Source organism: Bos mutus, chromosome 8 (assembly GCF_027580195.1).
Source record: "Bos mutus isolate GX-2022 chromosome 8, NWIPB_WYAK_1.1, whole genome shotgun sequence".
NCBI lineage: Eukaryota > Metazoa > Chordata > Mammalia > Artiodactyla > Bovidae > Bos > Bos mutus.
Window position 1 is genome coordinate 18124639 of NC_091624.1, and position 15871 is coordinate 18140509.

The window sequence follows — 15871 nt, forward strand, 5'->3', positions numbered from 1 at the left end:
TAGCCTACCAGGTTCCTCTGTCCATGGGATTGTCCAGGCGAGAATACTGTAGTGGGTTTCCATGTCCTCCACCAGGGGATCTTCCTGACCCAAGGATTGAACCCGCTTCTCCTGCACTGCAGGGGATTCTTTACAACTGAGCCACCAGGGAAACCCCACTCTAGACACTATCCCTCACCTAATTTTAGTCATAAGAACTTTTGTGGCCTTGAGAATACTATTCCTATGCCTAGAATTCCCTTCTGTACATAGTGGATTTCTATTTGTCTGGTTTATGTCCATTCCTCCATGAAATATTTCTCAACTATTTAGACAGGACTTAATGCCCCCAGAGAACTCTTTATACCTCCATTTATACCATCAGTTATGCTACACTTTTGTTTTGATTCATATTGTTATTATTGTTTTGTACTTATTTTTTTTTTTTGTATTTTCTTACTGGCCTGTGCCCTCCAGCCATCCCATCCTCTGTCATCCCCTTCTCCTCCTGCCCCCAATCCCTCCAGCATCAGAGTCTTTTCCAATGAGTCAACTCTTCGCATGAAGTGGCCAAAGTACTGGAGTTTCAGCTTTAGCATCATTCCTTCCAAAGAAATCCCAGGGCTGATCTCCTTCAGAATGGACTGGCTGGATCTCCTAGCAGTCCAAGACACTCGCAAGAGTCTTCTCCAACACCACAGTTCAAAAGCATCAATTCTTCGGCACTCAGCCTTCTTCACATCCAACTCTCACATCCATACATGACCACTGGAAAAACCATAGCCTTGACTAGACGAACCTTTTTTGGCAAAGTAATGTCTCTGCTTTTGAATGTGCTATCTAGATTGACATAACTTTCCTTCCAAGGAGTAAGCGTCTTTTAATTTCATGGCTGCAGTCACCATCTGCAGTGATTTTGGAGCCCAAAAAAGTAAAGTCTGACACTGTTTCCCCTGTTTCCCCATCTATTTCCCACAAAGTGATGGGATCGGATGCCATGATCTTCGTTTTCTGAATGTTGAGCTTTAAGCCAACTTTTTCACTCTCCACTTTCACTTTCATCAAGAGGCTTTTTAGTTCCTCTTCACTTTCTGCCATAAGGGTGGTGTCCTCTGCATATCTGAGGTTATTGATATTTCTCCTGGAAATCTTGATTCCAGCTTGTGTTTCTTCCAGTCTAGCGTTTCTGAGTCTGAGTGAACTCCGGGAGTTAGTGATAGACAGGAAGGCCTGGTGTCCTGTGATTCATGGGGTCGCAAAGAGTCGGACACGACTGAGTGACTGAACTGAACTGAACTGAACCCTCATTAAAGGAATATATCTTGCTCCTATTTCAGTCCCCAGCAGCTAAATTAATAATTTGAATAGAGCAAGTGCTCACAAATGTTAGAAATGTGAATGGCTTTTTATGAAGCATGGATGTGAATGAACCATGTGCATGGTTCTATACTAAGATTTGGAACCGGGAAATACTGACTTCTCAGACACTGGGTTCTGGAGTTGTCTTCTGGCTGGGATAAGGTCACCATTACTCTGAGCTTCCTTCTACCCTCCCACAAATGGAAAATATAGCGGAGTCCAGTTTTCAATAGGAAGAGCCAACTGCTGACGCCTCATGTGCATCATTTAATATAGTCCCAACAGCCCTTTGAGGGAGAGGTTCTTATTTTCATTCTACAGGGAATAGAAGCTCATGGAGTTAAGGGGGTTATTCAAGATCCTACAGCAACTAAGGGCTGAGATGGGTTTTGAACCCATCTCTCGGAAGCTGCATTTTTTGCAACATTCTATACTGCTACAAATTATAGGTTGTGGTTTGAGAACTTGATAATTGTTACTACATTGGGGTAATAAGATTATCATGTAAATGTCATTTGAAAGCAAAAATTTTAAATGTTGAACAGCCCTTTAAAAAATTTTTATTGAGTATAGCTGATTTACAAGGTTATATTCATTTCAGGTATGCAGCAAAGTGAGACAATTATACATATACATAAATGCACTCTTTTTAAGATTCTTTTCCATATAGGTCAGTACAGAGTATTGAGTAGAGTATTATTGTGCTAAACAGCAGGTCCTACTTTTTAGTTATTTATTTTTGGCTGTACCATGCAGCATGTAGGGTAGGATCTTAGTTCCCCCAACCAGGATTGAACCCACACCCCCTGCAGTGGTAGCACAGCCTCTAATAGTATACAGTCCTTGAATATGTATTGTGAGTCCCAGTGAGCTGCACAATTTGGCTTATACGTATTTAAGATTTTTGCATTGAGAACATAAGTGAAATTTGCCTGTAGTTTTTTTTGTGTCAGTCTTTGTCAGATGTTGGTGTTGATTTTATGCTGGTTTTGACTGGTAATAAATTGACAGTTATTTGGTGAATTACTATCCTGTAGAGTCTCAATCTGGGAAATTAAAGATTTCTAAATTTGGGTATCTATATCACACAGTTATTTCAGCTCATGCTCTAAATTGCAAGCAATAATTCTGGATTACAGAGAATTTGGGTGATAGAGTAATGCCCTTGTTTGCCACATTTATAGACCCTAGTTGAGTTCCTCTACCATCAGATAGAATATCAGTAGTTATTTTTCATGTGGTTAAGTGATATAGGTAAGCCATCATTATTAACTAGGAAATGAAGATTGATAATGAAGGCGTGAAGAGCAAATGAAGTATTAAACTCTCAGGATGCTAGACTGCAGAACATTAGGGATCATCTAGTCCAGCCTCATTCTACAAAATGAGGCTGACAGAGAAAGGCAGGGACGCATCTGACGTAGCTACATCAGAGCCAGGCCTTATCATTAGAATAATGCTTGTATTACTAAGTTCCCTTTGTAAATCTAGAAATAGTTTACAACAATCTGGGTGTATTAGTAGAGAAGCGTACTTGTTTTCTTAAAGTAAATTAACTTTTTGTTGTTACATTTCCTCATGCCTTGGTGACTTCATCTATAGATGTCAAAAAGTTAACAGTTTTTATACTCTATGTAGGAACAAAATTCCATTCCATGGATGTAACCAGACCTACTCTCCTATTGATTGATATTTAAGTTGTGTTCAATTTTTAAAATTGTAAACAATGCATATGGTGAACTTTTTAAATTTTAGAATTTTAAAATGTATAGCTTACAGCTGGTTCGTTGATCATCTGATCATTTATGAAGCATTCATTCCATGCCTGCTACTGTACTTCTTTTTCTTTTAACAACATCAACAACTAGCAGGACAAGCTCTGCCTGTCAGTTGATAAGATGAAGATGGGATTTCTAGATATCCTGCTGAACCCATAATAACCTTCCTCATAAGAGCTATCATTTAAGAGAGTCTTCTGTATTGCCACTGTGCCAGAAATTTTATAAGTGTTTATCCATAGATCAGGTCAGATTGACATAACTTTCCTTCCAAGGAGTAAGCGTCTTTTAATTTCATGGCTGCAGTCACCATCTGCAGTGATTTTGGAGCCCAAAAAAGTAAAGTCTGACACTGTTTCCCTGTTTCCCCATCTATTTCCCACAAAGTGTGATGGGATCGGATGCCATGATCTTCGTTTTCTGAATGTTGAGCTTTAAGCCAACTTTTTTCACTCTCCACTTTCACTTTCATCAAGAGGCTTTTTAGTTCCTCTTCACTTTCTGCCATAAGGGTGGTGTCCTCTGCATATCTGAGGTTATTGATATTTCTCCTGGAAATCTTGATTCCAGCTTGTGTTTCTTCCAGTCTAGCGTTTCTGAGTCTGAGTGAACTCCGGGAGTTAGTGATAGACAGGAAGGCCTGGTGTCCTGTGATTCATGGGGTCGCAAAGAGTCGGACACGACTGAGTGACTGAACTGAACTGAACTGAACCCTCATTAAAGGAATATATCTTGCTCCTATTTCAGTCCCCAGCAGCTAAATTAATAATTTGAATAGAGCAAGTGCTCACAAATGTTAGAAATGTGAATGGCTTTTTATGAAGCATGGATGTGAATGAACCATGTGCATGGTTCTATACTAAGATTTGGAACGGGAAATACTGACTTCTCAGACACTGGGTTCTGGAGTTGTCTTCTGGCTGGGATAAGGTCACCATTACTCTGAGCTTCCTTCTACCCTCCCACAAATGGAAAATATAGCGGAGTCCAGTTTTCAATAGGAAGAGCCAACTGCTGACGCCTCATGTGCATCATTTAATATAGTCCCAACAGCCCTTTGAGGGAGAGGTTCTTATTTTCATTCTACAGGGAATAGAAGCTCATGGAGTTAAGGGGGTTATTCAAGATCCTACAGCAACTAAGGGCTGAGATGGGTTTTGAACCCATCTCTCGGAAGCTGCATTTTTTGCAACATTCTATACTGCTACAAATTATAGGTTGTGGTTTGAGAACTTGATAATTGTTACTACATTGGGGTAATAAGATTATCATGTAAATGTCATTGGAAAGCAAAAATTTTAAATGTTGAACAGCCCTTTTAAAAAATTTTTATTGGAGTATAGCTGATTTACAAGGTTATATTCATTTCAGGTATGCAGCAAAGTGAGACAATTATACATATACATAAATGCACTCTTTTTTAAGATTCTTTTCCATATAGGTCAGTACAGAGTATTGAGTAGAGTATTATTGTGCTAAACAGCAGGTCCTACTTTTTAGTTATTTATTTTTGGCTGTACCATGCAGCATGTAGGGTAGGATCTTAGTTCCCCAACCAGGGATTGAACCCACACCCCCTGCAGTGGTAGCACAGCCTCTAATAGTATACAGTCCTTGAATATGTATTGTGAGTCCCAGTGAGCTGCACAATTTGGCTTATACGTATTTAAGATTTTTGCATTGAGAACATAAGTGAAATTTGCCTGTAGTTTCTTTTTGTGTCAGTCTTTGTCAGATGTTGGTGTTGATTTTATGCTGGTTTTGACTGGTAATAAATTGACAGTTATTTGGTGAATTACTATCCTGTAGAGTCTCAATCTGGGAAATTAAAGATTTCTAAATTTGGGTATCTATATCACACAGTTATTTCAGCTCATGCTCTAAATTGCAAGCAATAATTCTGGATTACAGAGAATTTGGGTGATAGAGTAATGCCCTTGTTTGCCACATTTATAGACCCTAGTTGAGTTCCTCTACCATCAGATAGAATATCAGTAGTTATTTTTCATGTGGTTAAGTGATATAGGTAAGCCATCATTATTAACTAGGAAATGAAGATTGATAATGAAGGCGTGAAGAGCAAATGAAGTATTAAACTCTCAGGATGCTAGACTCGGCAGAACATTAGGGATCATCTAGTCCAGCCTCATTCTACAAAATGAGGCTGACAGAGAAAGGCAGGGACGCATCTGACGTAGCTACATCAGAGCCAGGCCTTATCATTAGAATAATGCTTGTATTACTAAGTTCCCTTTGTAAATCTAGAAATAGTTTACAACAATCTGGGTGTATTAGTAGAGAAGCGTACTTGTTTTCTTAAAGTAAATTAACTTTTTGTTGTTACATTTCCTCATGCCTTGGTGACTTCATCTATAGATGTCAAAAAGTTAACAGTTTTTATACTCTATGTAGGAACAAAATTCCATTCCATGGATGTAACCAGACCTACTCTCCTATTGATTGATATTTAAGTTGTGTTCAATTTTTAAAATTGTAAACAATGCATATGGTGAACTTTTTAAATTTTAGAATTTTAAAATGTATAGCTTACAGCTGGTTCGTTGATCATCTGATCATTTATGAAGCATTCATTCCATGCCTGCTACTGTACTTCTTTTTCTTTTAACAACATCAACAACTAGCAGGACAAGCTCTGCCTGTCAGTTGATAAGATGAAGATGGGATTTCTAGATATCCTGCTGAACCCATAATAACCTTCCTCATAAGAGCTATCATTTAAGAGAGTCTTCTCTGTATTGCCACTGTGCCAGAAATTTTATAAGTGTTTATCCATAGATCAGGTCAGTTCAGTCGCTCAGTCGTGTCTGACTCTTTGCGACCCCATGGACTACAGCACGCCAGGCTTCCCTGCCCATCACCAACTTCCAGAGTTTACTCAAACTCATGTCCACTGAGTCAGTGATGCCCTCCAACTATCTCATCCTCTGTCGTCCCCTTTTCCTCCTGCCTTCAATCTTTCCCAGCATCAGGGTCTTTTCTAATGAGTCAGTTCGTTGCATCAGGTAGCCCAAGTATTGGAGTTTCAGCTTTAGCATCAGTCCTTCCAATGAATAGTCAGGACTGATTTCCTTTAGGATGGACTGGTTGGATCTCCTTGCAGTCCAAGGGACTCTCAAGAGTCTTCTCCAGCACCACAGTTCAAAAGCATCAATTCCTTGGCACTCAGCTTTCTTTATGATCCAACTCTCACATCCATACATGACTACTGGATAAACCATAGCTTTAAATAGATGGACCTTTGTTGGCATGTCTCTGCCAACAAAGTAATGTCTCTGCTTTTTAATATGCTGTCTAGGTTGGTCATAACTTTTCTTCCAAGTAGCAAGCATCTTTTAATTTCATGGCTGCAGTTACCATCTGCAGTGATTTTGGAGCCCCCCTCAAAATAAACTCTCTCACCATTTCCATTGTTTCCCCATCTATTTGCCTTGAAGTGATGGGACCAGATGCCATGATCTTCGTTTTCTGAATGTTGAGCTTTAAGCCAACTTTTTCACTCTCCTCTTTCCCGTTCATCAAGAGGCTCTTTAGTTCTTCTTTGCTTTCTGCCATAAGGGTGGTATCATCTGCATATCTGAGGTTATTGATATTTCTCCTGGTACTCTTGATTCCAGCTTGTGCTTCATCCAGCCCAGCGTTTCTCATGATGTATTCTGCATATAAGTTAAATAAGCAGAGTGACAATATACAGCCTTGATGTACTCCTTTCTCAATCTGGAACCAGTCTGTTGTTCCATGTCCAGTTCTGTGTTGCTTCTTGACCGGCATACAGATTTCTCAGGAGGCAGGTAAGTAGTATTCTCATTGTACACATGAAGAAATTGAGTTCTAGAGAGTAAGTTCTGCAAGGACATATAATGAATATGTGGTAGAAATGAGTTCATTGATTCATTCACAAGTTTTCTCTTGTTTTATTTTTCTGGGAGGGCCCACTAAATACCAGTCATTATTATAGAATCACATTGAGAAGTACAATGGTAAGTAAACCAGATATGGCACTTACACTCTGGCTGGCAGACAACAAATAAGTAAATAAATGTAGACATATATAGTGCATCAAATTGTGACAAGTGCTATGAAGGAAATGATTGAGTGCAATGGCAGAGAGTACTGGGGGCAGGGTGAGGAAGACAGCTGCTTTAGATTGGGTGGTCAGAGAGGCCTTTCAAAGGAGCTGACATTTAGCTGAAACCATGAAAAGTGTAGGGGGAGTTCTTTCAGCAGGGGCCGCAGCTGGTTTGAAAGCCAGTGATGGGAAAAATCTTGGCATACTCTGCTGTGGCTGCAGGGAAGCTGGCAAGGTCAGTGTGGCCCAGGATGAGTACAGAGAGAAGGCAGCTTTGATGCTACAGAATTCCCTGACCATGGGTAGGAACATCCATTCTATTTGCCATGGAACGGGACTGCCATCACAGGTTTAAGCAGGAGGTGAAATGGTCTTATTTATATTTTTAAAGAAACACTTTGACTTTTCTGTGAAGAAAGGTTAGAGAGAGGAAAATTGAAGTCCTGAGATAAGTAAGGAAGACGTAGCAATAATCAGGTGAGAGATGACCAGAGCCTGGGCTTCTTCGGTGGCTGTATTAAGGTTGCAGAGGAGGGAAGGTAGACCCGCTTGTTTCTCAGTGATGTAAATGGCAGGGCTTTGTGAACTTAGAATCTGCCCCTTCCAGTGCCACAGAAACTGCAACTCACTGGCTGAGAATGGAGAGACCTTACGGAAGATTCTTATTTCTGGAATCTTTTAAACCCTCTATGTTGGCTTCTGAAAGTTGAATACTCTTTTTTTTCAAAGGACTTGCAAATGTCTTTGTCAGTTTCACCACCCACATTTGTGATGCATTGGGAAAACATTTCTGCAAACCAGGGCTGTTGCTCACACTGACTCCTAACTTCATGCATTTTGCAAATGCACAGCTTAGTAAATGTGACTTCCTGCTGTTTGTGGTTTACAACACTGCAAGGGATGACTCAGTTCAGTTCAGTCATTCAGTCGTGTCCAACTCTTTGCAACCCCATGGACTGCAGGACGCCAGGTCTCCCTGTCCATCACCAACTCCTGGAGTTTACTCAAACTCATGTCCATTGAGTCAGTGATGCCATCCAACCATCTCATTCTCGGTCATCCCCTTCTCCTCCCACCTTCAATTTTTCCCAGCATCAGGGTCTTTTCCAATGAGTCAGCTCTTTACATCAGATGGCTGAAGTATTGGAGTTTCAGCTTCAACATCAGTCCGTCCAAGGAATTTTCAGGACTGATCTCCTTTAGGATGGACTGGCTGAATCTCCTTGCCATCCGAGGGACTCTCAAGAGTCTTCTCCAATACCACAGTTCAAAAGCATCAATTCTTCTGTGCTCAGCTTTCTTTATAGTCCAACTCTTACATCCATATGTGACTACTGGAAAAACCATAGCCTTGACTAGATGGACCTTTGTTGGCAAAGTAATGTCTCTGCTTTTTAATATGCTGTCTAGGTTGGTCATAACTTTTCTTCCAAGGAGCAAGTGTCTTTTAATTTCATGGCTGCAGTCACCATCTGCAGTGATTTTGGAGCCCCCCAAAATAAAGTATGTCACTGTTTCCATTGTTTCCCCATCTATTTGCCATGAAGTGATGGGACCAGATGACATACATGACCTTAGTTTTCTGAATGTTGAGTTTTGAGCCAACTTTTTCACTCTCCTCTTTCACTTTTATCAAGAGGCTCTTTAGTTCTTTGCTTTCTGCCATAAGGGTGGTGTCATCTGCATATCTGAGGTTATTGATATTTCTCATGGCAATCTTGATTCCAGCTTGTGCTTCATCCAGCCCAGCATTTCTCATAATATACTCTGCATATAAGTTAAATAAGCAGGATGACAATATATAGCCTTGATGTACTCCTTTTCTGATTTGGAACCAGTCTGTTGTTCCATGTCCAGTTCTAACTGTTGCTTCTTGACCTGCATACAGATTTCTCAGGAGGCAGGCCAGGTGGTCTGGTATTCCCATCTCTTTAAGAATTTTCTACAGTTTATTGTGATCCACACTGTCAAAGTCAAAGGCTTTGGCATAGTCAATAAAGCAGAAATAGATGCTTTTCTGTAACTCTCTGAGACAAAAACTGATAATCATCTCTTAATTTAAGTTACAAAGAACTGGGTGGCAAAAGGAGTGAAGAAGGAACCCCTAAATGCTTTGGATGAATTATTGGATTTATAGTTTAAATGCCTAAGGTTACATTTCTTTTTTCTTTTTAAATATGCTTTTGAAAATTATTTTCCCCTTTTCTCAAAAACAATGAATATTTATTACCAGAAAATAGGAAACTACAAAGAAGAAGACATAATTCCACTTACCCAGTGATATCCCACTTACTCAGTGACATCCCCTGTAATCTTTTAGTATACATGAAGGTGACTTTTAAATAATCAATTTGTTTTATTTTTACTAATATTAAAAATCAATCATGCTCATTTTAGCCAATCTAAAAAATATAGAAAATTACAAATAAGAAGGTAATTTGCTATCCAAGGGTGGACATTGGTAACATTTGAACATGTTTTCAGGTCTTTTTAGTGTGCATGTTTTATATAATTGATATAGCATCTATTTTCCACTTAATGTTACAATCAAATAATTTTTCTGTGTTATTACAAGCTCTTCATAATTATTGCATTTAGTCATTACATAAAACTACAATCTTATTTGCTACTATGTGCCTTGAATTTCTAACTACAAGGAGATCCAACCAGTCCATTCTAATGGAGATTAGTCCTGAGTATTCATTGGAAGGACTGATGCTGAAGCTGAAGCTCCAATACTTTGGCCATCTGATGCGAAGAACTTACTCATTTGAAAAGACCCTGATGCTGGGAAAGATTAAGGTGGGAGGAGAAGATGATGACAGAGGATGAGATGGTTGGATGGCATCACTGACTCAATGGATATGAGTTTGAGTGGACTCGGGGAGTTGGTGATGGACAGGGAGGCCTGGTGTGCTGCAGTCCATGGGGTCGCAAAGAGTTGGACACAACTGAGCGGCTGAACTGAACTGGAATATATGAAATAAAAATAATACCAACCTCACTGGATTATTGTGAAAATCAAATGAGTTAGATGAGTTGAAGAGCACAGACCTTGATGTGTGGTTAATATTTAAACAGCATTAGGAGAAGGCAATGGCTCCCCACTCCAGTGCTCTTGCCTGGAACATCCCATGGATGGAGGAGCCTGGTAGGCTGCAGTCCATGGGATTGCTAAGAGTCGGACACGAATGAGTGACTTCACTTTCACTTTTCACTTTTCACTTTCATGCATTGGAGAAGGAAATGGCAACCCACTCCAGTGTTCTTGCCTGGAGAATCCCAGGGACAGGGGAGCCTGGTGGGCTGCCATCTATGGGGTCGCACAGAGTCGGACACGACTGAAGCGACAGCAGCAGCAGCAGCAGCAGCAGCAGCTATCATCAATTCCTTCCTATGAATTTAGTCTACTTCATTTTTTTCATTGCTTTATGCAAATCCTTAGTGAAAATCTTATCTACAGAGCTCTTTATGTATAGATTATTTCCATTTCTTTTAGAGTTACTCCCCAGAAGTGAATTTACTGGGTCAGAGGGGGCGCATAATGTTAAGAAATTTAACACTGTGTGTGCAAGTGTCCCTACAGGATATGTTGAATGTATTGAGATTTGATTTGTGTTATAAGGGGCTGTCTTTTTGGCAATTGCCATGTGTAGGTGGGTGGTGTCACAGGAGATGACCCATGGGGTTAATATTCTGGATTTAGAACACTATTGACTCTTAATTGCAACGTAGAGGAGAGGGAGAAATGTTGTCCTAACTGAGTGAAGCAGAACCACCTAGGGAGCTTTTTAAAAATTTAATTCTGTCTTCCCTCTTTTCAGCATCTTTATGGACCCGCCATGGCAGCATGGGTTGTGCCTTTTCCTTCCGAAAAACATCTCACTATCCTCTCTTTCTAAATCACTGATAAAATAACCACTTTGCAGATAGAAGTATATCATTTCCTTTACATGTGTTGGACAGGGAAAATTCTGAGAAACAATCAATGGTTTAGGAGACGGCAAGTAGTGGTTAGGACTCGGTCTTTAGCAAAAGCAGATATTGCATCTGTCAACTTGGAGAGAGATGGCTTGATACATCCCTGTGGCTGTCTGTAGTTGTTCACAGCTTTATTCTGGAGCCCACTAGGAGACTATCTGCTGAATTTAAAGTGTGTGGTGTTTAAGGCGGCTGAAAGAAAAGTGAAAATGAAAGTCGCTCAGTTGTGTCCGACTCTTTGAGACCCCATGGACTGTATAGTCCATGGAATTCTCCAGGCCAGAGTACTGGAGTGGGTGGCCTTTCCTTTCTCCAGAGGATTTCCTGACCTAGGGATTGAACCCAGGTTTCCCACATTGCAGGTGGATTCTTTACCATCTAAGCCACAAGGGAAGCTAAGGAGGCTATGGCACCGCAATTATCTTTTCATTTTGAGATCAGTTGGCTCTGAGATCAGTTTTCAGGCCCCAGGCTGTTCCCTTTATCCTACACCTCTACGTGGTGGACTCCTTATCAAAGCCACTGTTCCTCCTCTTCCTCAGCTAGCCAGACTATTGATAACACATAGCTTTTAAGTTTCCCCTTTCTAGGCTGTTTGAGTGGGGCTATTTAGCTTGTCCCAGCCCGAAGTCTAGCCAAACAGACTCCTCCATCTTCTTGTCCACAATGATTGGTTCAGAGGTGGCACAACTCAAACTGGAGGCTATTTTCTTGGAGCTATCAGGAAAGACAGAAGAGTCTTCCTCTGAGGTGCTGGCTGTATGGATGATGTAAGTGCCAGCTGCTGGAAGTCAATGTGAAGCTTTCTACTGTAGAAGAGAATGAGACCGTATGCAAAGAGAAGCAAAGGGAAAGATGGGAGGAGAGGTGGGGAGCTCAAGGACATTGTCTGAACTCCTGGTTTTAGTTGTAAAAGCTACAGTTTTCTTTTAATACTTTTAACCCTCTTCATGCATTTTGCCCACTCCCCATCTCTCACCTCTGGCAACCACCAATCTGTTCTCTGCATCTATGAGCTTGGGTTTTTTCCTGTTTGTTTCTTATTTTAATTTTACATATATGTGAGATCATATGGTATTTGACTTTCTCTGTCTGACTTATTTCATTTACCATAATACTCTCAAGGTCCATGTGTATTGTCCCAAAGGGCAAGATTTAATTTTTTTATGGCTGAATAGTATTCCATTGTATATACATACCCCATTTTCTTTATCCATTCATTCATTCATGGACACTTGGGTTGTTTTTGTATCTTAAATATTATAAATAAAGCTACAACGAACATGGGGTGCAGATATCTTTTCCAGGTAGTACTTTCATCTTCTTTGGATAAATACCTAGAAATGGAGATGCTGAATCATATGGTGATTCTATTTTTAATTTTTTGAGGGGCCTCCATACTGTATTTTATAGTTTGCATCCCACCAACAATGCACAATGGTTTCCTTTTCTTCACATCCTAAACAACACTTGCTGTTTCTTGTCTTTTTGATAATTGCCACTCTTATGTGAGACGATATCTCATTGTGGTTTTGATTTGTATTTCCCTGCTAATTAGTGATGTTGGGCATCTTTTCATGTACCTGTTGACCATCTGTATGTCTGCGTTATTTTTACATCTTGATGAGTAAATAATATTCACACTTATAATTCCTTGCAGGTTTGGACACAGGTAGCTGGAAATTGTAAGTGCTCAACAAATATTTGGGTATTAAGTATTAAATAAATGAATGAATGAGTCAGTGGCATAGTATCCTTAAGCAATTTCAGAGTCAGAGTTTTAAAGGTTAAATCATTAACCAGGAATGGACCGGGGAGGTTGATCCGTGGCATTTAATGATTGCCTGTTGAGAGTTACAGATAGAATCAGAATCAGGTAAATTGAAATAAAAAGTTCCAGCTAGTGCCAGAATGGCTCAGAACTGCTTCTACTGTGCATCAAAGCAGCATTTCTAGAAACCTGGCACTTCCGTCATTGTCAGGACTGAATCTTAGGAACATTCCTATTTGTACCATAGTGTCTGTCCCCTCTTTGGTCTTTCAACTGTCCTGGGAGGCACTAACTGACAGAAGTGAGAGTCCCAGGACATTCAAACCATAAAGCTCTTCAGAGATCACAGCTGGTAAAAAAGATACAGACATATGCTGATGAGGGTACGAAGGCCCAGAAAGGTGGATTAACCTGCCCAAGGTTACACAGCTGGGCAAGAACTCGGCATGAACCTACATGCGATAAGGCTCCTTCCTTTCTACTGGTGGTTTCAAGATCTGTGCATACTCATCACCTGAAGGAGCAGTTGTGCTGCAGACCCGTTAACCTAAGTTTTGGAGAACGTAAAGCTCTCCATTTGGTTTCAATAGTAACAAGTTTTGGAACCACTGCTGTATCTTGTGTTTTGCTCTTAAATTTCCAAGATCCTTTGTGACATCAACTTAAAGTGTGAGACTCAGTTCTAATTTGAGTAATGACCTGATTTAGGGACACTTGGTTTTCCTGTGCTTTGTACTTAGGCAAATAGATCATGGAAACATTTTATTACTTATAAGCAACCTCATATCCAATATCTCAAGTGTCCTCCCAACAATATTATATTACCCCTGTATTTCCCCAAAGAAACAAATACTCAGAGAGGGAAAATCACTTGTTTGAGATCATTGTGACAGTAGATAGCAGTTTGAGCCCAGCTCTCTCACTTCAAATTATAGATTGTTCCACACTTTTTTTTTAATGGTACTTATTTTTTTTTAAATAGGTGCATCATGCAGAAGGTAAAAATGCAAGAGTGAAAAGCAAAGTAAGACCCCCCCACCTACCCTAACCTTAGTCTGTTGTCTGCCCAGTTTTTCTCTCTGAACACACCATTGTTACCAGTTTCCAGTGTGGGATTTCAGAGATTGTCTATGCATTTTGAAATTCATGGATATGTGTTTGTTTAGCTCCACCCTCATAAATGGTAGCTTAAAATGCACGCACAGCACCTTGATCGTTTTTTTTTTAACAATATATTTCACCTTGGTATACACAGAGCTGCCTTATTCTTATTAAATATTGCATAGAATCCATTGTCTGTATCTCATGCTATTTGGCCAGTTTCAGTTTGAATAATGTATATGTTTTTAATGAGTTTTTAGTATCACAAACAATGCTGCAGTAAATATCATTATATACATATCATTTCAACATGTGGTAGTACAACTGTGAGCTAAATTATTAGAAATAATTTTCCCAGTAAAAGGATATGTGTACATTTTGAGTTTTGACAGATCTTGTCAAATTACCCTACACAGAGGTTGTGCTGTTTTGTCCTGCCTATAGCATTGTACGAAAGTGCGTATTTTTCCACACTCTCGTCTAGAGTGAGTTATTAGTCTCTCAATCTTTGCCAATCTGATGGGTGAAAAAAATAGTAACTCAGTTGAATTTTAATTTGCACAAAAGTACTTTTAAAAAGCTTTAGGGGATTGAACTACAGAGTGAGATTGTGAAATTCAGTGTACTTGAGCTATACTTTACTTCCATTTTGGGGAAACAGCTAATATAGTCCTTTTCTTTAAACTTTAGAACGATCTCTGAAATTTGGAATTTTGCAGCCTTAACAGTTCCCTGGGCTCCCCTGGTCACAGCTGATAAATGTTAATTCTAAAAGGCCAAAACATGTGTAACCCTAATAAGTCCCTAAAGTCCATTCTATCCAGTTACATGTAAAGAAGAAACAAGTGTCCTTCTAAATGGAGCTATTAAAAATGAATTCTATTTTTATTCAAATCTGTTAAGGAATATTGAAGAGGTTCCAATTCCTAGCCTTGAATTGTACTTCTCAAAAAAAATTCCTCAAGCCCAATTATCTTCCACCCTAAATCTGCTCTGGAGTCTCTCACATCCCATTCCTCCTTTATCCTCAGCTCCATCTTCTCCTCTTCCTCCATCTCCTCCTAGTTGTGATAAGAAAAAGACCATCCATACACATAATATGAGGTGTACCCTCTTAATAACTTTTAACAGTGTTTGTTGCTGTTTAGTTGCTAAGTCTGACTGTTTTGAGACCCCATGGACTGTAGCCCGCCAGGCTCCTCTCCCCTCTGAGAGAGGGATTTCTCAGGCAAGAATCCTGGAGTGTGTTGCCATTTTCTTCTCCAGTGGATCTTTGCAACCCAGGGATTGAACCTACATCTCCTGCATCAGCAGGCGGATTCTTTACTGCTGAGCCACCAGGGAAGGCCTTTTAAGAGTATAGTACATTATTAACTAATTAATAGTGTTAATTATTACCATTAAGCATAATGTTGTACAGGAGATCTCTAGAACTTTTTCATCTTATGTAACTCAAACTTTATACACACTGAACAGCAGCTACCCACCTCCCCTGCCCCCAGTCCCTGTCAATCACTGTTCTATCCTCTTCTATGACTCTGACTACTTTAGATACTTCATATAAGTGAAATCAAGTATTTGTCCTTCAATGACTGGCTTGTTTCACTTAACATGATGTCCTCAGGGTCTGTTTTCCTCTATTTCCCCTCTTTCCACTATATCCCAGCTTTTGGGTAATTCAACTTGATATCTTGTTAGGTCCTGTCTCTGCTTCTAAGTCATATATATCTACCCGTTCTACAGATTCTGCATCTCAAGACACAGGAATTGGCCAACCCAGGAGAAAGGGAGAAACTAAATGGAAAAGCACACAGA